Source organism: Labrus bergylta, chromosome 15, assembly GCF_963930695.1.
Source record: "Labrus bergylta chromosome 15, fLabBer1.1, whole genome shotgun sequence".
Taxonomy (NCBI): domain Eukaryota; kingdom Metazoa; phylum Chordata; class Actinopteri; order Labriformes; family Labridae; genus Labrus; species Labrus bergylta.
The window spans coordinates 21,581,451-21,605,345 of record NC_089209.1 but is presented as its reverse complement, the minus strand read 5'-3'; the positions used below and the strand labels follow the sequence as shown (position 1 = coordinate 21,605,345).

Here is a 23,895-nt window from a genome sequence, read left to right as displayed (position 1 = left end):
AAGCAAAAATAATATACAGTATCTAAACGAAGAAGAAACAAGAAAAATACAATTTAAGAATTAGAAAAACTAATATATATATATATATATATATATATATATATATATAGTAATAAATAGAATGATTATGATGGTGCATGGCTTAGTTGGTCTTGCAAACAATGTTTTGGTTCTTGTTTCTTGGGGGGAGCTTAAAAGTTTGACATCCATTGAGCTAAATGGTTCTTGTCACAGCATTTAATCTCATATTCCTACCTCTTCATTCTTAATTTTCTCTCATGTAACTCTCTTATGTAGCATGACGGTCCTAGAGGAATAAAAGTCCATCTCATTGTACTCTGTATAAGGTTGAAATGACAATAAAGAGAACTTGACTAGACTTTATATCAACAGTAGTTGATTCAAGTTTGAACTATAAAAGGCTTAATTCTCCACAAATTGACCGTGAATTTGAATTACAGTTTTAAAAGTTGACAGTGAAAAGGTGTATTTGTAGCTGAAGCAGCAGTCAGAGTTGAAATAAAAGTGCTCAGAGTTGGAGTTGGGATTTGAGCACTGAGTGACGCTGAAGTGTCACTTGAGCCCTGAGAGAAGATGAAGAATCAGTCGAAGTAAAAGTTGAAACTCAAGTTTTTTTGGGAGAAAAGTTGAACTACTGCAGTCTAAGTTATAAATTGAGCAAGAGGTGTCAGTGTGAGTCCCCAGAGACATTAACATCAGTTTGAAAGTGTAGTAAACGGAGAGCTGTCAGTTGATGTATAAACACTGAGGCCAGATGGTGTAAATAGAGTTTTTTAACAGTCAACGCTGTGGACCTGGAAGGAGGATGTGTGTGGCTCCAAATGTGCTGAAGTGCTCAAAGTGTTAGAACTACAAAATGACACGTGAGGTCACAATAATAAACTATGAATCAGTTAAAGGATATATGGTGGGTTACTCCTACTTTAATTATACAACAATCACCCCGGACACAAACTGCTCAAACTCCTCCCCTCCGTTACAGATCACGCTACACCAAAACAAACCAACTCAAGAACAGTTTCTTCCCCCAGGCTGTCACTCTGATGAACGCTAAACAGTCACAGAGTGTCAGACATGTGACTGTGAAACACCAGTAACCCTGAAACTAAACCCACTGTGAATGTTACTAAGACTATTTAAAAGTAATTTCTATGTTCAATAACTTAATCATGTAAATACAGTAAAAGTATTCTCTTCATGCACACACACACCTTTAATGTAAATACTGTAAAACTCTACCTCATATCTATTAACCATCTGTTGGGCTACATAATTACACATTTATTATCATGGCCTGCATGGCCAATAAAGCTGATTCTGATTCATAAGCAGAGGTGTCATGCACATTTAAACTGGGGGGCTGGAGCTCCCTTAGATTTTATTTAAAAATCTTACAGAATTTTTCTCATATCCTATTTTTATATAATTTGTAGTAATAATAAATCATATTACAAGTATGGAATATATCTGATACAAAAAAGCTACAAAAAATTAGGAGTAAATTAGATAGATATAACTGAGGTTTCCTCTGACTGTCAGACTGATCGAGAAATAATACCCATTTTGCCTTTGATCATAAATATTTCATAATGCAGAAAATGTCATAATTCTTCCCTTTTTTTCCCGAGAAGGACCCTTTTACCCCACTCTAACTAAGCCCCCCCCCCCCCCCCCCCCCACCCCAGAATTTTGGCTTCCATTATGCCCCTGTTCATAAGTATAATAAACATGAGTACACTAAGATGTAATACAGTTACAAAGCTTCCACTTGTCAGAGGGAGAAACCGTGATAATTAAGATTTAAACTATGACTGAGCAGACAAAATAACACAAATAAGGGACTAAAAAAAGAATCCGAGATATCAGTGTTTTTGAAACGTGATTGATTGACAGGTGGTCTCGGGGGGGTTTGCAGAGTAGAAACAGTAGCTCGTGTTCAAAGACATAATGATAATAAAAATGACAGCCAGTGTTGTCAATGCAGAAACCGCAGTCCAATCGTTTCAAACCGAGCATAATGTGAGAGTTTTTACTTGTGGATAGCTTGGAGACCAAACAGAAGTGAATACAATGAAAACAATGTGCAGAATGAATCTAAAGAATGAAAACTGCTGCTCTCTTAACCTCACTGAGAGAGAGGAGTTTTTCACATAACGGGTTTTGTAATGAAGGAAGTCACCCTGAAGAAAAAGGGAGGAAGAAAAAACAAGCAAGAGAGAAAATTATTGAGTCTTTAAACAAAAATAAAGGGTTCTCATTCACAGGAAATATTTGAAGGTTATGCGGTGTAATATGGTAGAAAACTGAGGAGGAAAATAATCACTTTATTTTAATCTTCTGACGATTACTCGGAAAGATCTCTAAAACGTTGATTTATTCTGGCAGAAATCAGTCACACAAGCAGAATTTAAAGATTTTTTTTAGCTTTTAGCCTTGATTTGATAAGACAGTGGATGAAGTAGTCAGAGGTGCTGCTAGTCAATAGGCAAGGCAGGCAACTACTGGGGGTCCCAGGCCCAGTAGGGGTCCTCAAGGACTGACAAACTTTAAGCAACCGCATTGCCTTAAGATGTGCAAATTTTACATTGACAGTAGGAAACCTCCCTTAGGCGGCCCCATCTGATAGCAGCCACTGTTGATGCCCGGCTAAGGATTTCATGCATTATTGCAGTGAAACCCAAAGTTTGTCAATGGAAGCAAGTAACCGAAGGAAAATGAAGAGGAATCATCTGTCTGGGGGGGGAAAAGAAAGAAAGAGGAAAAAAATTAATTAACACTTGTTGGAGGGGCCCTAATTAATTTTTGCCTAGGGCCCTAACAGAATCTAAAATCACCACTGTAGAGTAGGAAACTGAAGAGAGAGAGAGTGGGGAATGACATGTGGGAAAGGAGCCACAGGCCAGACTTGAACCCCCACCGCCCTCTTGGAGGATTTTTGGCCTCCTGCATTTGGTGTGACCTGACCGCTAGCCCATGTGCCCAACAAACAGAATCTAGACAATCACGTACTTTTACCTTACTGAAAAATAATTACAAATCCGTGAGGTTACTCAATACCGCAGGACAGCTTCCACACTAATTAGTCCGTTATGAAGGATCATTAATATTTTTTGACACGGCACTCATTATTCGTGGATTACATTTGCATTAACAAGGTTAATAACTCAAATCTCCCCCTCAGGACACCCTCGCTTTTAGTTCAAAATGTTCCAATAATAATAATCATCAATGATAAATATGCTTATTTAATTTAACACTACAGCTTTGATGATAAACTTGATCAAATTTAAAATCATTCCCGGTCCAGTGAGACTCTCAGAGTGATGAGATGAGTGTAACGGGGAGGGAAAAAAAGAAAAGTCTTAAATCAGCATCTGTTAACACTCGTGGCGGCCGGGCTTCCTGGACTCAGAGGCCCCCACACACTCTGCCTATACTTTTAGAATTATGGGACTGCCTGATGAGTAGTTGTGTCGAGTTGGAAGGTCCTTGGCGAGAGGCCTTGGGCACCGCTGCAAGACTATCAGAGTGCAGAGTCATTAGAAATCCCTCATTCTCACTCCACTGTGTACACGGCCCGGCGGCCTCCATCCGAATGCGCCCCGAGGAAGGATCACCTCCGTCGGGCTGAAATTGGATAGCACGCAGAGGAGGGGTGCTGTGGGAGCCGAGCAGGGAGTTAAGAAAAAAAAAGTTATGCGTTTCGATTTATTAGCTTGGCTGCAGTGATCACTGAGAATGTATCAAGGGAGAGAACAGTTTGGGGGATTTTTCACATGAGCACTGCGGACATTAGAGAAGTGACACATTGTCTTCAACACAGCTTTAAAGGACTGTCGAGAAGGGAAGTGCTGAATGAAATTTGTTATTTTGCCCTGACATGAATAATGCTGAAATAAATTCTGAGGTATCAAATGTACACGAAGAAAACAGAAGCCTCTGCAAATCAAATATCCAGGAAGAAGCAGATAAACTCTGATCATGAAATCAATCCATACTTAACATGAATGATAACTGTTTCAGGATCTACATTAAATTAAATAGATGTTAAAGCATAATAAACGTAATAATTTTCACTGAATTTGCAGTTTGGCTCGTATTTCCTCAAATCTCTCCTCAGATTTAAACAAGCCCCACAACAATTTAAAGTGTAAGGTTTCATATTTTTCAAAGTCATTCTTAATATCTTTAAAATATTAACAAAGAATCTAAGTGTCTGCCCTATAACTGAGAAATGGCATTGATCTTTGCAAAATAGTCAATTCATAATTGTTGTGTCAAATAAATAATTAAAGCTATCAGTGTTGGAGGAAGCCTGACTTGTTACTGAACTTCATATAAATTCACATTTTCTGAGAAGAAATAAGAGAGAGCTAATTTGACAAATTTTTTGTACCAGGCTGTAAACATGTTAATTTGTCCAGTTAAAAATGGTCTTTTTTGAATGGGTGTGTATGTGACTTCCGGTGCTTCTGCAGCCAGCCTCCAGTGGACACTCGAGGAACTGCAGGATTTTGCACTTCCAAATCGGCTTAATTTTTCTTCAAAGGAGGTTGTCGCTTGGTTATTATCAGGACTCCATTTCTTCTCTTTGTAAAATCGAGCTGCTGTGGCTCAGTGGTTAAGTCGGTCGTCTCTCAACTTGAAGGTCTGGGGTTCATTCCCCAGGGCAAGACACTCCCGCTGCTTCGGTGGCAGCGTATGAAAGTGCATGATTGGATTGGTTAATACTGATGGACTCTTTACATAGCAGCCTCTGCCTTCAGTGTGTGAATGTGGTGTAAAAGCACTTTGTGTTGTCAGAAGACTAGAAAAGCGCTATACACACTCTAGACCATTTACCATTACCCAAAATATATTATATCTTATCATATGCAGGTTATTCTGGTGTTATAACGGTATTGTAATTCATGGCCATTTCATAATTCATCATCTTAGCAATGTGATTGTGGTTACTTAATAGTAGGATGGCGACCTGGATGATTTGTAAAACATTTATATGTAACACTCATTTAGTTCCAACTTTATCTCTCCTCTTTCATCCGTGAAAACAAGCTGCCTTTGGCTGGCGTGGAACAAGTGTACTTGTGTCAACAATCCATTTAGTTTGTGTTTTTCCTTTTACTGTCGCCATGGGAGAAATGTAGACAAATATCGTCTCTCATCGTTTGTCGAGAGTGTCAAGCGACCAAGCACTTAAAGATGTGAAACAGAGGCGCTACTTTTTATTTACCACATTAAAAACTATGATGGTGGTTATTCTACCTCCCAGAATCCAAACTTCTGCCCAGAAAGTAATCTATCTGCAATGAATATCTAATTGAATCCACCATTAGCAGTAACACGAGTTTTATGTGTATGCATGAATTTTTGTAGCCACGTACCCACACACACCCAAATATGCAGAAACTTGACTTCCACTTATCGTTCCAGCATACCTAGAGGAACTGAACCTACGTGTATCATAAAAGTTTTTGGTAATGGAAGAAGTGAAAATAGTGCCCATTAAACACGGTAATGAGCAGCGAGATTAAGTCACATGAGGAACAAAATACAATGCAATAAGTGTTGTTTTAAAATGAAGGAGTGTGTTAGCCAAGAGAGCTGTTAGCTCTGTGTTCCCTGGGCTGATTTTAATGGAATTTTTTTTTTTTTTTATATAAACCAACAGGATCTTGTGACTTCCGGGATGTGGGGCGAAAAGCTGCAGCAGAGCAGACTGTAAAAGCTTCTGGATTTGGCAAACACAAGGCCGAGCTTTTAAGACTTTTCCATTTAAAAAAATAAAATAGCATGTTGGGGGTGGAAAAGAAAGTATTAACACCTTGTCTCTGCACAGATCTTTACTCTTTGTTTGGCCTCATGACACAGTATGAGTAATGCTGCACTTGGCCTCAGTACTACCTAAGAGTGGGAGCTGGACTTTTAACATACCGAGTGTATTTGTATGGTGTGTGTGCAGAAGTTCACAGTGAGGGGGAAAAAAATGAAGGCTTTTATTTGGCACGAGTGAAGAGGGCTAATTGCAGTAGATGAGGAAGTGTGAGAGGTGGAGAAAGTGAAAAGAAAGATATAAAAAGAAAGAAGTACCAAATGCAGGTTGTTATTACCTTGTGTAAAAAAGCCTTTTCATTTAGATAGACCATGTTGACAGAGGCAGTGAGCTGTGTGTTCCCTGCTTCACCTCAGGCGCAGCAGCAAGGGAGATGGCAGAGCCCTTCCCTTTCCTCCTCTTTTTCTGCTCCTGTTACTCGTACCAACAACTACAATTAGTGATCTCAGAATTTAAGCTATTTTTCAGCCTCTTTTCCTTTCTTCTGTATTTGCCTCTCCTTAACCTTCTCTGTAGGAAAACGCTATTTTCCTAGCTTTAAGATTGAACTCATCACGTCCTAAAAAGATCTAAACATACTGTACGTTTCATTGTGCTTCTTGGATAAGCCAATGACGTCAAAGTATTTTTTGTTATCTGTGGGAGACTTTTGTTGCCTCGTTTCAGCCTTTCACATAGGTAGTACTTCCTCCTTGGCAATTCTTGAACCATCTTGAAATTGGCTCCAAGCCTGGTGATCTTAAAACTGTACTAATCAATATTTTATTATTAACAATGGGCCAAAGGACTTTTTACAGCCTTGATTCTAGTAGAAACGCTCTGAAAACCCTGCATTCATGACCTTACCAGCAAACCGACAGTTGACAAAGTTATTGACTAGCTGGTGTGCATGGAGGAGCCTTTATTAGATCGATCTGAGGCATATATTTCCACCGACAGTTGGTGGAGACTAAAGAGCTAACATTGGATTTACGTTTGTCAGGTAGCAAGAAGCTAATCAATCGTCATGCTTGGTGTCCAAATAGAATACTACATGTTTACATTCCCAGCATACCTGCATACCAAGCAATGCAAAAACTAAATTCTTGTTTTTAAACTGTTTCCTGTTAAAATATGTTCTTAGAGCATACATTATGTGCACTTTAAGCGCTTGTATCCCCTCGTCAACCTTGCCATGCAGGCTAAAAGGTAAAGTTAACTCATCAGTCCCAAAGAATGCAGTTCCTTTAGTGGCCACATGGGGCCGGCTCCCAGATGAGTCAATCCCTACTTCATGTTAAAATGCTTAACTTTACAGTAGAATTAATCACATTAACAACCAGGTAGAAAAAACATTGAAGTTTAGTTTAGTTAAGAATATTAAGGTTTAGAGTTTGCATAAATCAGGGCGTGGTTACTTTGAGTGACAGGTGAGTTCAGCCAGAGTTCTGCTGTGTTCTCAGCTAGTTCGGTCACAGGTCCTTACATCTTTTTTTTTTTTTTTTTTTTTTAAGATTTAGTTTTCAGCATTTTGTGCCTTTAATGGAGAGATAGGACAGTGGATAGAGTCAGAAATAAGGGAGAGAGAGAGAATGGGGAATGACATGCAGGAAAGGAGCCACAGGTCGGATTCATACCTGGGCCGCCCGCTTAGAGGACTACAGCCTCCATACATGGGGCACGCACACTAACCACTGCGCCACCAGTGCCCCAACAGGTCCTTACATCTTGACAGAGTTTCTGTTTGTTTTTTTTTGCCTTAAGGACATTTTTAAAAATGTTATTGGACAACTAATGTAATTGTCCATGTCACCATTTGCTATACTGGTTAGTTTGTTAGTAGTGTTAGTTAGTATTTCATTGTACTAAAAACCCATCAAATACATCTTGTGTGAAATCCAGCATCATTCATTTGTGTCCTAAGCTTTTCTCTCTCTTGTTTACATTTTTCCTACATTTCCAACTTTTTTGTGTCAGCAGGTGAGAAACATGACGGCAAACTAGCTAATTTGTCAGCTTATAAATTGGCACGTGTGAAGACACTTTGAAAACTCAGCATTTGACAGCCTGGTCACAAGTAGATCCAACAAAAAAAAAAAAGTTGACTATCAAATGGCTACATCCAGTGATTAAACAGTCAGTTGTTATTTCACAGAAGAAACACTTGGATCATTTTATGAACATCTAAACGTCTAATGATTGTACAGCCAACATACAAGACACAACACTGCCACCCTCATCTCCCCCATCTCTCTCAATCTCTTTCTTCCTCTTTCTCTCTTGTTCTGTATTATTTTTGCATAATTCCTCCTGGTTGAAAGGTTCAGTTTCCTCTGACTAGAAATAATAACAAGGGTTTTGTGTGTGTGTGTGTGTGTGTGTGTGTGTGTGTGTGTGTGTGTGTGTGTGTGTGTGTGTGTGTGTGTGTGTGTGTGTGTGTGTTTGTCTGAGGTGCTGCGATGAGGATCTTGAGCAGCATTCCTGATGTCAGCACTGCTTTTTTACCCGTAGGCTGTAAGTGTGTGTCTGTGTGTGTGTGTTTCTGTCCATCTGTGTGTGTTTATTGGTTTCTCAGACTGGTTTATGTGCTCGTCTGTCTCTGAGCCTATTGCTCGCTGTGTGTGTTCATGTTTGTATTAGTGTGTGTGTGTGTGTGTGTGTTTGCCTGTCACTCAATAACGTGTAAATGTGTGACTGTGAGTTTATTGGAATCTTTGATGTTTGCATTTCTCTGTCTCATTTCATCTGTGTGTCTGTTGATGTTTTTCTGTGTGTGTGTGTGTGTCTAAGTGTGTGTCCCTCTGTGTGTGTACAGCAGGAATAAAGCACCCCATTGATAAGAACAAGTTCTTCTTGTTAACGTATCAGTAGAGCTGGACCGGAGCCAGCGCTGAAGTCCCAGGGGCGTATTTCTACACAACCCCTGCTATGACACGGCAGTTACTATTCTGCAACCCCAGACCCACACACACACACACACACACACACACACACACACACACACACACACACACACACACACACACACTGAAGGCGAGATAGCTCGGGAATGGAACATGTGTTAACACTCTCTTTCCAAGAGATACATTGAAGAGGACATTGAGCAATGTTTCGTCTTACATCTCTCTAGCGGCCGCCTGTTTTGCACTGGTCTAAAACGCTTCCATGTGCAGTCTCCGCATTCCCGACTACCTTTCTGAGGCATTTGGAGACTCTCCCCACAGATACCCGATACCCAGGGGAAAGCAGATAGTCATGAGAAATACCTGCTAGCTCTGAACCGTTTTAAATAACAGGAGGGGGGATTTTTGCCATTCCCTTGGTCTTCTTATTTTGCACATGTGCCAAGCTATTGTTTTCTCTGCTCTTATTCACCAGAGAGATGGAGCCAAGGCTGTTTTATGACAGTCATAATCACTACCCCTGGCGACTGCAGAGGGACATCAGGTCCAATCGGCTGTTGCGGGGGCACACCTCGTTGTCAAATAAAAGTGTCTGGATGAAGGTCGGTGAGAGAACAAAGAGGTTCAGTGTGCCGAGTAAGCACCTACAAAACCCTGCCGTTCCTGGCGTGCGCATGCTCTGCCTATCGTATATTTGTTCAATCACTGCAGACCCCGCTGGATGTAGTGCAGCCAGGCCGCAACACTCGCTCTTTGACAGCAGGGACTATCACAGTAAATCTGTGCAGAACCACACGATTAATCACAACAGTGGGTCGAACAAGTGGCTCGGCGTGACAAATGCATGTGGGCAGTGCACGCTGAGAGCCCAAACACAGCAGTTAGCGTAAGAATTACATACATAAGGACGGAATTTAATACAAAACAGGTCAAGGCATTCGAGTGTAAGCCTCATAAAAAGGGCCGTGTTGTTAACATCTGTTTTTGTAGATAGATCAGGAAACGTGAGGGCGTTCGGGGATGAACACAACCACAATGATAGGCAAGGGTTTTAGTTCACTGCAGCTAAATTTAACGTTGTCATCCTCGTTGCGTTTGAAGTGCAATCGCATAGAACATTTGCATGAGCTGATTCACTTGTGCCCCCTCAACTTAGGATGTAATGTGGAAATTCAAGAAGCGGGATTTTAAAGAGCCCAAAACGCGCTTTTAAAGACAAGGCAGGACTTTTTATTTTTCCAGATGGCTTTGATAGACATCATAGCGGTGTCACCACCAAAGCATGCTTTCTATTATTGCGATTGTTTAAAAGCTTTACCTCTCGAAGAAAATGCAAAGTGACAATCCAAAAGGGTTCAGACATAAAAAAGGGGGGGGGGGGGGGGGAGGGAGGTCTTACAAATGGAATTGTCCCCATGGGCAAACCGCATTATATTCATATCAAACCTGATACATCTCGCACTTGAGTTTCTAACCGAGCAATCAGGGCCTCGGCCAAGTTAGTGAATACTCCCTGATCAATCTGCTGATAGCAGGGGACCAACGGGGGACCACTGTGACTTTGTGAAAGACTTGTTAACAAACAGACGAGCAGAAAGTTTAGATATTAACTTAAAGCCTTTGAACGCCTCATTTGGTGTGGAGTCCTAAAATGTAATTTGGCAGGAACCGCATGTGATACAAACAAACCTGCATTTCCTTTAATGGTTTTTACAGCTGTTAGAAAAAGTTGTCATATCGACTATATATCTATATCTACTTGTAAATTGGAGTTTTTGTAGCTGATAATATACATAAAATCTATGTTAACCTGATAGCTCTTGGGTTGGAAATTTTCTCCATGAGGTTGACATTTTTTGGCTTTGGTTGAATACTTTGATGCGATGAATAACCACTAAATATCACATAAAACTTTACATTTTTACCCTAAAGACCTGTCATGAAATACAAAACTAATAACGTAGTTTTAATTAAATCCAGTGGTTATGAGAATGCTAAACTAAGATGGTAAACATTATGGCTGCTTGCGTTAATATTATGGAATATAAGCGGTCTGGTATAAGCAATTATTTGAAAGGTCAGACTGAAGCACCTTTTTTGTACAACAAACAATTCTGAAATTGAGCTAAATCCTCTATTAAAGTAAAGTGTATTCATCTGAAATATATGTGTCTTTGCATTCTGTCTTTAATCGATATCGTGTTTAGCTCTAGAGCAAATCAAATGTCAGACTTTCTCTGACAAAGTCCTATCAATCAACCAATCAAAAGCCCTGATGCGTAAAAGGAACAGCACTTCCACCGAGGCTGTAGGCTTATTCAGTCTGGTGTCTCTTTTTATTTTTTAATGAGATTCTTGAACAGATTTGTATAAATTCAGAAGGCAATAGTTTATTAGTTCTTTTCAGAACTTGGAATATTGGCATGACATGGAATCTTTCTATCAATATTGTGGATGTGGCATCATGACCCTATGAATTGAAGGCTGGCTTTTTCTTCTATTGGTACTTTAAATAGTTGTGTTTCATACTCAATTAAAAAAAATATGATTTTAATTATTGTTCCTTTTAAAAAAATAAAAATACAATATGTTAATCCAACATGATAGTACTAGAGATTGATACGAGCAGGGTTGAATCAGAAGTTATTGTGGACATTGATAAACTCAAACTGATAACCCAGGTAGTCTAAAAAAAGAGTGTTCTGCGTTCAGGTTTGATTCTTTTTTGAACAACAGTAATGACTTAAAAACTTCAAAAATATGATTTTTAGCCTTTGATACATCTTCTTGCTGTGTGTAGCTCACGCTTCTTTGTACCATGCCGTACATGACGATCACGCTGTGTTGACATAAAACCTGATCTAGCCGCCCGGCGTGAAGTGTTGTTAATGTCACTTTGGTCAACATTTGTCACGCTTTCATTTTGACTTCCTCGTAATCGTTAGTGCCAAAAGCGCTGCTGGCGACTGTTCTCTCCGCCCACCCCACATTTTAGTGCTGTTATTCTGGGCAGTGGGTCTTATAAATAACTAATAAAGAGCAAAGATATGATGCATTCATCTTAATGCTAGGTGGCATCAGGGGACAGGTGCGCTGGCTCATTCCTACCTTTTGTACGACAGCACAATTAATCTGCTCCGTGCCACGTTAAGAGCAAAGAGTGGGCTGTGGAAAAGTGACAAATGGAAAACCAAAAGGGAAAGTCATGAATTTTAAAGTGAACTTTAAGCAATGAGCGCCTGACCATGCTTACCTTTACACTCCCTTCTTCTTTTTTTTGTGTTGAGCAAGTCCTTTTTTTTTTTTTTTTTTTTTTTAATTCAGAGAGGAAAAGAGACGTGAGTGAAGTGGTCTGTTCTAGAAATAGCCCACAGACGAGGATAGGTGATGCTGGTGTGTGAGCTGAAGAGGGGGAGTGGGGGGGGGGGGGGGAAGTGGGGAGATATTAGCCATATGTGATTCATTTACAACAGCATGCTTCAATTAATCTGGGCAGGGTGGCAGGCGCCAGGGTTGGGCCTCATGCCACCTGAGCGAGAGAGGAAGAGCGATCTGCCCCTCGGTGAGGGATGAGCAATGAAAGCAGATCCCCCCCGAATCAATACGCCTTACATTATAGCTCACACTAAACTCATCCCCTTCACTTCTCTCCTCTCTCTTCCCCCCCCCCGCCGGCTCGCTGCCTCTGAGCCTCTTTGTTCCCTCCCTCCATGGGACTTAAAGACCAAAAAAAGTCTTAACCAGACTGTGATTGGACAGCACTCCCAGAGGCACCCTGAGAGAGGAGCGCTGATTCTGGTGTAGGTGTCCACCTAGAGACACCCTTCAGGATGCTGTGTTAGACTATTCTCTTAACTGGGGCGGCGTGCTGCGGCAGTAAGTGAAAGCAAAGGCAGGGACAAACTAGAGAGGGGCAAAAAAAAAAACCCACAGTGACCAGATGGAACCGCAGATTGTTTTAAAGGGGCTACCGCCTCAGCAAAACCATATGGGGCAAAAATGCTATTTAGCGAATCCTCATTTATGATTTTCACGACATGGTGAGCAGCGCTAGAGGATCTTGTAAACTAAAGATAAAGTACTAACGCTGTCAACACTTGATGGGGGGAAGAAAAAAAAAAAGGAAACCCAACAGCCTCATCTGCATCTGTGTGTCTCGAGGGCTTGTTTTTGTGAAGAGTTTAATTTCAACTCCTGAGCAATAATCCAAAATGAGAGCAAATGAACACACGCCAGGCTTTAATACCATAACGCATTAAGTTACAGCGAAGCTTGCCAAGCCTAATACTGTGATTGTTACCAGAATAAATAAGACCAAAAAAAAAAAAAGATTGTGATGATGATGAATTAAGCAGAGAGAAATCTATATGGAGGCCCAGGATGAAGACTATTAAATTACAGCACTTGATAGGAGAAGACAAGCAATGGCATCAGTATGGCAAAGGATTAAACAGCAGTGTAGCTTAGCAGTGTCTGACAGTGTAATTATATTTTTAGCTGTCTGTTTTGTAAGCTGTTTCACCTGGCTTCTGATGTAATCTGGATTTATCCAAAATTCCTGCCTCATGCATCAAGGGGATTTTTCACACCGTGAGACAACGGGGAGGGCTGGAACAGATAATACAAGCGTTTCAGGCAGACAGTGTGATGTATATGCTTTCGGCCATGCTGTGAGCTAAAATGTCTCTTTGCTTCCCAGGCAATTAAAACTTTCCACGAGGAATAAAGATTGGCAAAGTATTTCATCTGGAAGTGAAGACAAGAGTATGAAAGTAAAACGAACAACCTCCCCCCACCCCCCAGAGTGCGTCTGTTCTTTAGATAAGTCGCTCAATGAGACACTGATAACAATAATTATCACTTTATTCGATTCGCCATTGAGTAGCTACGCAGGGTTTAGAGTGATTTAATTCTATATGAAACTACATTATACGCGCTGCATTGTAATTATCTCTAATTAAAACGGAGTAATTAATAAGCGTCTCCGGTCATGTGAGTGTAAATTGTTGCGAGACGCGCTGCACTCGGCACCAATTTGAAATCATGCAATAATAAATCAGCTGCAGGGAGAAGCTGTCAGAGAGGAGAGGGTTCAGGGGACCGTGGTGTTTTGGTGTTTCAGGGCTTAGCTAATTAGTTGGAGGGGAAAGCCGAAGACAAACACAGATTGTCATTCAAGCAGCGGCTGAGCCTTTAAACAGCTGTCCACAGCTGTGAGGGCCTGATCAAATCAAGCTGCTGCTTACAGAACTGTGCACTGTTAAGACACACTCCTTCACTGAGGCCTCTATCGCCTGTATTGCTACTTTTTCTTATACAGTATGTCTTTTTTTAAATGTCACACTATTTTTGTTTTTAACTAATGGAAATATTTTTGGAATTTGCTCGATTATTGCAAAAATCAAGTTTTTTGTTGTTGTTGTTTTTTTTTTGTTTTTTTTAGCTTTTAGCCTTTATTTGATAGGATAGTGGATGGAGTAGGCAGAGGTTCTGCTAGTCACTAGGCAAGACAGTCAACTGCTGGGGGGCCCAGGCCAGTAGAGGTCCCCAAGGACTGACACACTTTAAGAAACAGCTTCGTCTTAAAATGTGCAAATTTTGCAATGACAGTAGGAAACCTCTCAAAGGGGGCCCCATCTGATAGCAGCCACTGTGGATGCCTTGATAAGCGTTCACATGCATTATTGCAGTGAAACTTTTGTTTACTTTTTTCAACAAAAGTAAACAAAGGAAAATGAAGAGGAATCATCTGTCTGGGGTTTAAAAAAATAAAGAGAAAAATAATAATGAACACTGGTTGGAGGGGCTCTTAATTATTTTTTCTAGAATCTAGAATCGCTACTGAGAGTAGGAAACTGGAGAGAGAGTGGGGAATGACATCCCCCTAGGAAAGGAGTCACAGGTAGGACTCGAACCTGGGCCTCCCACTTTGAGGACTATGGCCTCTGTACACAGGGCGCAACCTAACTGCGAGGCCATCAGCACCCCATGATTATGGCAAAAATCAGAATCATGATTACTCATTGATTAACATCTGCATCACATGCATTCATCAAACGTAAACACTCTTTTAAGAGTTTAGTAAGTCTGATGATCATTTTAACTACTGAACCAAAAATGATCATGATACTTGTGATTGTACTAATGATGGTAGAGATGGTAAAGATGATAGTGATAATTGTTGTTATTATGGTAAATGACAGAAAACTTCAAATCATTTATACCAGTCATCTCTACCATGAGCTGGTCAACAGACGACCCAAAAACTGACAGTAATAAATTAAAAACAATTAAATTAGCTTTGTTTTTTGTTGTTGTAGGGATGAACTCTTGTCGCAGAAATATAACAAAAAACTTTAATACACATGGCAATGTAACTCGCTTGTCATGTTTTTAAAGATATTCATTGTCATTTATTTTATTAAGTCAAATGTGCCTCCCTTATCTATCCTCAATTGTATTTTTTATAAGCATTAATTTCTATTTAAAATCTGTATGTCAATTAATTAAATCTGAAAATACTCCAAAAGCAAAAAATGACAGAAACATGGAGAAGTTGATAATCCCTTAAATCCCCCTGTGCTGTATACACTATAGCAATATTTGGATATATATTATGTAACCTTACAGTCAAACATGGATAATGATGTCTTGGTAATTCCAATAACTACTTTATTATTTTTTTTACTCTATAAAAACAGTTCTACACTTTTTTAAACCCCATGATAAAGCAGGGACTGCTCCAGAGTCCCTGCATATGCCTGTGAGATAGATTTTAGTTTCTGACTGTTTCGTTTGAACAATAATCAGGCGTGAAGAGGCGAGACAAAAAAAAAAAAGGAAGATTAGAGACAATTTGGAAGAAGTAGCTCAATTTTCTCTGGCACAATTGGATTATCTTTCTAATTTCCTTCCCCTTTAATCATCTTTTGACCCTTTAGATTCCTCTCCTGACCCCTTGTTGGGGATCTGACCCCCAAGTTGGGAACCCCTGAACTTTGTCCGAGGTAAACGTAAACATCTTTTGCTGGTCAGCAGATTAATGAGCTGTTGGAGACAATCTATCTTCATGACAATGTGGACGGTTTTGTAACCTTTAGGAGTTAATGAGTCAGTGTTGTGAGAACTGTTAGTGCTTTATGTCTGGATTGTCCCACCCCCGTTTGAGGTTGCTAAAGACGCTGACTTGATTAACCTTATTTCCTAATCTTGCACACACTTTTCTCCGCTTCATACTGATAAGATATTGTGTCATTACAGTGGTCATTATGGATCCACCATGACGAACCATGAGTCAGGGTCTGGCTGTATGCTGGTTCAGACCCTTCTTTAGTGAATCATGGATCTACAGTATTTGTACAGTTTAGCCTGGGAGGCAGGAGCGGCCCTGAGCCCCCCGTCCACCCACCCAGAAGACTTCCTCTTTACTCGAGTCAGAAGGGGAAATTTAGCCCAGATGTGACTTCAAACAAAAGAAAAGCTGCAGGGATTGGAGGTGGGATCAGGCCCATCTTTCGCGTGACCCCAAGACCTGCTCCTTCCTGGCATCTGTCTATTTTCCTCCTCTTCTGTTCTTTCTCTGATGATCTCTTGTAAGTTCCCGTCTCACGGGTCCTTTTACTTTTACTCCTAAACAGCTGGCTGGTTTAAGCAAGTCAGTGCTGTGTCATTCCTTCATTGTCTGTGCCTGTGCCAGGCATTGTATATAAATTATAAAGGAAGCCTGTGCTTCAAATTTTCACAAATATAATGGAATTCAGGGATTGGCTGCGTGCTCAGAAAACATGCACACTTTAGCCTTTTAAAGCCAACATCACATCACATTTCCAGGAAAGCTTCTGTAAAGACTAAGTTAAAAATGTTTTGCTGTCAAACAATGAATTAAACTTGGTGTTTCTTTGATCAAACAGCTCAATGAAAAAACTTGACTTCTTTGTAGTCTCTTTTAAAATTACAGAAGGAAGACACCTTTGTGTTTTTATATTTACAACACAAATCTGGAGAACCTTTTTTCTCTCCTAATTTAACAACTACATGTGATGCTGTGGGTCTATCACTTTTCTCTTACCTCCATTAACCCATTCAGCTACGCAGCACAAAGATCTATACTCCCTGAGAACGTGTCACTCTGGGAAATGGAGGAAATGACTTGAATGAAGTAGAAGTACAGATGTTGATTGAAAGTGTAACTGACAGCACTTGACCTAGACCCAGGTTGTTCCTCTAATGCCTTACCATTACAGTCAAGTTGCAGAGCATATGTTGCAAAGAGAATACATACAGCCATGCTAGCGGCTCTGTGAGGCTGCACAGAGGCACAGGGGTGCTAACGTCAGCATGCTAACATGACAACATTGAACGACCAATTCCATGTTTTTGTGCAACGCTCAATGATGGACGCTTAAAGATGTTAGACATGCTAGTTAGTCTAAATGCTGTACATAAGAAATAAAACATACTTTCTTTGTTGGAGATTTCCACTAGGTCTGGCTTTAAACCCACAAAATATACACATTAAACTTGTCTTAGATAGCAAGTAACTTTAAAAACTTTTCAATGTCTAAATGCAACTTGTCCGCATGCTAACATTTGCTAATTAGTGTTAATGCTAATTAGAAGTATTGACATTTTCTCCAGTTAATCTTTCCGTTAGATTTGGAGCTTTGCAACAAATATGACAGCATTTGAGCGTGACCTTATGATGACACCGACGCTAAATTCAAGCATTCACCCAAATCAGAAGTGTTAATCTTTTTTGGCATCATGATTGTATAGACTAACAGAAAAAAAAGGTCATACATTTCTGTTTTTTTGGTTTTGATTGGAAATTGGATGCTCAGCTCTGTGATTAGACTTCACTGCTTTTCCACGGATGCACGGATATGAAGCTGGAGATAAAAAGTAAAGTAAGACCATCTGAGGTTGTGATTTCTGCTTCATGCGCAAACATGGCCGCCACCTATCTCAACAATTACACGTTGCTAAGCAGTTGTCGGAGGTATTAAATCCGAGGGAGGACAAGGATGACACGGCAGCCTCATGTCAGAAACAGCAGTAATCCTCAATCCTCTCTCCCTGTCCCATTCCCAGTGATTTTAAACCTCTCTACCCACCTTTTTATTTAGCCTCTTTCCCCCCACTCTATGTTCCCTCTCTCACTCTGCTCCCCCCCTCCCCCCCATCCTTCCCTCAGCAGAACTACAGGGGCTTGCTTGTTGTCAAGTCAGTGTTTTTACAGGCTGGCATTAGCACAGGGCAGCATTCAGTCAGGACGCTGCGTTCACTTTGCCTCCCCTATAATTCACAGGCTCACAGGAGAGCGTGCTGCCTTCACTGCTCCTCATGAAATCACTTCGATTGAGCATCCACAGCCTTTTGACCAAACATCAATCCATTATTCTCCTCACAAAAACAACTTCTAAGCCTTAAATATATATGCACCTCATATTTCAAATTTCACACATTATGATATCCTTTGCATTATAGGAAAGCTCAGATGAAGCTGAACAGTTTGACTTAAACAAGTAAATATTGATTGATTCTGATTAGATGGCTGCGTTTCATTGTTTTGCTTATACTGTATGCAATGCAGGTTATATTTTTCTGTGTCTATCAATCATGTGTTTGCACAGAGACAGAACAAAAAACAAAAAAACAAAAATGAGAGAATACATTTTGATCTAGAGGGGCTCAGAAGATGGTGCAATCCTCCGACTCCCTCCTCTCGTCTATACAGTATGTTGTTGGCTGATTTGTTTCCTCGGCTGCACAAAACGTTCATTCCTCTTCTGGGAGCCCTGCTGTGACATTAGATGCATGTAGATTGATAATCAGCCGCGGTAAACATAATTACACCGCCTCGGAAATTAATGAACGCATTGATCACCCACCAGAAACATTATCAGCATATTTTTTCTTTAAGCCACTGGAATCCAGAGGGAAGGGCCCGATTATATCACGGCTTCAGCGATATGCAGTGTTTATGTGGCTTCCCGCAGCTACTTCTTACAAAGACCTTGCCAATACTTGTGTGGATGTTTTTTTTTGAAACACTGATGTTGTTGGCACCTTTGAAGTGCCTTTCAATGTCCAGATGTAGATTTATGTAGGGAGGAATGTGATAAGCTAATGATGTCCCCGGGGACTTGGTTGAATATAACCAAGGGATAAACATTTCTGCATATCTGAGTAGACTTCTTTTTTTTTCTTTCTCCCTCTCTACTCTCCGTTTTCACTGTTTGCGGCCTGAACAGGAGCAGATGGACAGAGCACGCTTTGATGTGCTCTGGGGTCATGTGTATCTGCAGTTTTATCAAGGTACACAAGCGTACAGAGTAAATATGCCACGCCAAAACTCGGGGAAGGGAAGGTCTCTGGGCAAGGCAGAGAAGGGGAATTTCCACTTTGAGATTCAGGCCAGAGTGCAGACAGAAATATTTCGCTGCATTTGTGCAATATGGGCCTGACCTATATACAGTCTAACCATACCAAACTTTAAAAAAAGCATGGCTAACATGGAAATGTGTGCTTAACATTTTCACTTACAGAAGCTAAAGATCAATTAAACTCAGCGTCATCATTTTTTTTTAACGTAGTAAAGTAAATCATTATTTTCCGGACATTTCCATGCGCAATTGGCTTGGTTAATTTCCTTGACAACTATGAACAAAATAAAATGATCATGCTAAATAATGGAGTGATATTATGGAGCCTATGAGCCCTTCTTCTTCTTCTTCTGTCTGTCATTTTATCCCACATTTGCGTGCCAGAAAGAGACATTCCTTTATGCTGCAGCGACCAGGAGCAGAGCGCACTACTGCAAAACATGTCCATCAAGGAGAAAATAAAAATAGGCTGTTTCCTCTAAATACACTCAATCAATAATTCATGCGGTGCACAGAGGCCTGATTTATGAAGGAATTAAATGTTGTGGACTGGGCCTCACAATGGCTGTCCATCTCAGGGGGCCTGGCAGCTGAAATTAAACATGAAAGGCAAACACTGGGAACAACCAAATCATCACGCGCAGGGCTGATGTATTAAAAGACTTCCATGGCACGCGCAACCAGAGTGGACCGCCTCAGCGGACGAAAATGACATTGGTGATCGGAGCGGGAGCTTCAATAATTTGTTCTCAAAGTTTTTGTGAGTTAAATGTATGTTGAAGCGGGTCACTAAAGGCCAACGAGCAACATTAATACTATCTGGCAACTGAAGGCAAGGATCAAAGGCAAACGTGTACCTGCTGACCCGTCGAGATCTCGTGACTCTGTGCCTTTCTGACCCTGGCTGAGGCTATAAACTAAAACACTGGAACATGACAGTTTTAGTAGTTTTTAAGTCAAAGTGAAACTTGATTTGTCCTCTCTTTTGTCTGTCATTTTTATTTATTTTCCTGCTTGGGAAGTATCAATTTTTATGGGACTTTAACTATGAATGTATGAACTTTTTAAAAGACTATAAATGATTTGCAGTTGTGGAAATACCAAGCACATTATTGCTTATTACGTACAAATTATATATTATGGGGTTTTGCTCCTTTTTTATATTAACTGTCTGTGCCTCAAACAAATTGCTTTCAAGATCCTATACTTCACTGTAGAAAAGAGAGAACTAGCAAGATAAGCTAGTTTGTAGATCTAGCATTGGCTCCCACAATTTGCAATAGGCTATCAGTATACCATTAAACATGTTTGTTAGTTTTTGGTGATGGTAGTGGGGTGGGGGTATGGAATTGGGTGACAAAGTATAAAGGATGCAAGCCTTTGAAACGTTGGCCACTAATGTCAATGGCAGGCTAAGGGCTAAATGCTACAACACATTCATTGATAGCACAAGTAAAAGTAGAGTCATGAAGTCAGCAAACTGGTAGCCTATAGGCCTAATGTCTCAATAAAGCAGTATCTATCAGATGTTTGCTAACATTAGCTAACAGTAGCCACACCAAGATTTAACAATACCAGGCAATTAAAACTCTAACAGCTCAGAAACATGGGCGGTTCTAGGCAGGGGCCAGTGCCCCTGTAACACCGAGCTTGGTCCTCCCTGTGGCCACCCCTCCAAAGGAGTGAACATACACAGTATTTGACTCAAGAACCGGACTCACAATCTAGTATTAAGTACTGTTACTGAAAGAAATATAAATCATGGTATTTTATGTTGTAGTATTTAATGATGTGCGCTATTTTTTGGCATAATATATATATATTTTTAAAGCAATTATCTTTGTCTATTTTTCACCTGGGTTTAATGTTCCCCTCTGACAAAACAACTGGCCCCCGTTTGGCCCCGTCAGTAAAAGTGGTCTAGAACCGCCACTGCTCAGAAAGTGTAACTGATTGGGAAAGGGTGTTTTACTGTGTATATTTTACTTACAGGGGGATGAGTTATTCATGCTTTTCGAAGGCTAGTTCACCTTAATTATTTCAGTATTTCAATGTAATTGTGTGAGTAATTGAATAGGCCTATTTGAATGGTATTTGACCTTTTCTACGATTGTATGGACACATGTTCTCCTAGATGTATAGTCCAGTAGGAGTGTAAGAGAACGAGTTCACACTTGTAGACATCTTGAAAAATGCTCAACTTGCCTAAAGGCTATGTGGTGAATGCAGGCAAACGTGTCCGAGTGACCTGAAGAGTGTGGGCAGAATCAGTATGAGCGCGAGGAGGCAAAGAAGTCAGATGAAATGGCTTTGGCTCTGTCTACAAAATGCTTCAAATCACTTGGAGAAAGTACGGGAAGTAAGGACGAGACTGTGCTTTTTCACTCGGGGCTAATTACCCAGCTGTAGCCTAATTAAAAAAAACACCCTACTGAAAGAGGGGAAACAGGGGCTAGTGGTCCTTAATAAATCTGAAAACAGGCCAAAAAACATTCCAACTAAACTATAGCTAATAAGCTCCTTCAGGGACTCTTTGTGACCCCGAGGATATAGTCGCACAGACATTCTCTTCGGGGAACATTAAAGGACTCTGGCCTGTGGTGATTTTTCATTGAGAATGTGACTTCGGGCCGATTTCCTGGATTTTGATGATTAAAATGCAAATGAAAAAGCGCAGACACCGTCGCGGGGGTATAAGGTAGGTCGGCTATTAGGCATGTAGGAATGACTGGTGTTGAGAGACAAACTATTTTCTGCAATGTGAGGGCAGCAGGGAGGATCTGTGGCTTACAGCCATCACGGAGCTGCTGGAGGAGATGCATTCTTTATTCTGAGGAGGGGAGGAGTGACAGAGGGAGAGAGAGGGAGAGAGGGAGAGAGAGAGAGAGAGAGCGAGAGAGAGGTGAGCAGAGCGCACACGTCGCACTATCAAGTGAATCCATCTAAGAAAACAACTCGCAGGGAGTCCGCGTCTGAGCTGCGTATAGGCACTGAAGGCAAGTTAGAGCTCCCCCTCTGAAGAGCGCGCAGGACGGACGCAGCTGGCTGTCATGGCCCGTGGCGGTTCAGACGGCGGACACTTCGGCCAGTACGTCCTCACCGTTCGGGCAGAGTGTGGAAGGGGAGAAGAGGGCTCTGTGATCTCTCTGCCACCGCTTTTCTCGGTCCCCATGCGCTGCAGACGGTTTATTTAAAGCGGCGGAGCTCTGTTGAGAAGTGCCCGGGAGCTGGAAAATAAAGGAGAACATAAAAAAAAAAAAAGTGGTGGACAGCGGTGAAAACGGACGCGCAGACACAACCTGGGGGATCCATACAGGGGAATATGCTGTTCCTGGGACTCACAGGATTCATGTTGCTGAGCGGAACCGACTCGCACCAGCTTTACCGAACGGAGCTTTACGCACGGGCATACAGCAAGACCGCATGAAGGACAGAGGCTCAGAAGAAGGGGAAAAGTTGAACGTGGTAGCTGGGTTTGTAATGGATAAAGGCTCGCCAAAGGTACAGTGCATGTTTCTCCATAAACCTTGGACATAATTGTGAGGACATGTTGAAGATAATCACAGTTCTGACTTATGGATCGTCTACTTTTAAATTTAAATCCGGAGTGAGTTTTATTCTCTATACATTTAAACCCTAATTTAAATAAGCCTTTTTTGGAACAGACCATGTATGACTCCTCCGTAGAGCCCCAAGTAGTCCATGGTCTTTTAAATTTGATTAAAATGTTGCTGAATTAATCTGTACAATGTTTCATCGAGTTTAAGATCACCGCACTACAAAGCTTACCGCTCCACATTCTTCACCCCGGAGAAAACCAGACTTTTTTTTTTTTTTTTTTTAACTGAGGGTGGTTGGAAGTGGAAGGGGGGCTTTCACTCTCAATGCACTGCACGGCTTTCAATTCTCCCTTTGAAATAATTCATTCAGATGAACACCGCTCACTGGGCAGGCTTTGAAGTCTACCTGATCCGCTTCTTATCGCCTCTTAAATACCCTATCCATTTTAAACTTTTAATTGCGTTTCTGTCGCTAAATCCAGTTCTAATCGCATTCTCCTGGCCACACATCACAGCGTTCATCAGGCGGTGAGAAACTGTGCTCCCTCGGATGGAAATCAAATGAAAAAAAAAGAGAGGAAAAAGCGAAGAAAAAAAAGTATTTTATCACTTACCCTCCTTAAAAAAAAAACATCCACACCCGCTTTTTATCTGTTTTGGTGTTGTCAAGTGAAGAGCAACTTGACACCTTGTATTTTTACAGTTATTTTTTGGAATTCTTGGTGACATTTTATTTATGCAGCTATAATAATCTTGATGCTGCTGCCTTCTGCTGTTGATTCTGCTGCTGTGGCAGCACATTTTATCGCCTCATGTGCTTGCTTATACCCCCGGAAGCTTATTTGATTAAATTTAGCTCTTTCAATTTAGAAAAGTAGATCACAGATGTGTGTCAAAGGATTGTTTCTCCATCTCTGCCACAAAGAGCCTGTGCTCGTCAACAAACAGAACAGGGGGATTTAAAGAAGCAGGGCTGCAAAGACAACTACATTACTTATTTCCCTGTTTTATTTCACTATGTTTTTGCCTTCCTTCCTTTCATGGCTGCAAGATATAACAAATCTGATATTCTTTTTTTTTCTTTAAATATCGCAAACCTGCAGGACTCCTGATTATTTTTCTTCTGTTCTTGACAAATCCTGGAGGACACCTCAATCTGCGCTCGTGGCCGTTCCTGTGCTCACCATTTAACCCATCTTTCCCATAATTGTGTG

At 40.8% G+C, this 23,895-nt stretch overlaps 1 protein-coding gene across 2 annotated transcripts in view; it reads left to right on the top strand.

Moving 5' to 3' along the window:
• Window positions 1-23,895, top strand: part of flrt2 (fibronectin leucine rich transmembrane protein 2) — a 49,655-nt gene that overhangs the window by 17,033 nt on the left and 8,727 nt on the right. Inside the window, exon 1 of one of the 2 annotated variants that reach the window (XM_020633451.3) lies at window positions 21,483-22,622. The exons of the other annotated variant lie outside the window; for it this stretch is intronic. The gene's annotated coding sequence lies outside the window, so the exon portion shown is untranslated. Of the gene's footprint in view, window positions 1-21,482; window positions 22,623-23,895 lie in introns of those variants that run through there. 2 annotated transcript variants of the gene reach the window in all.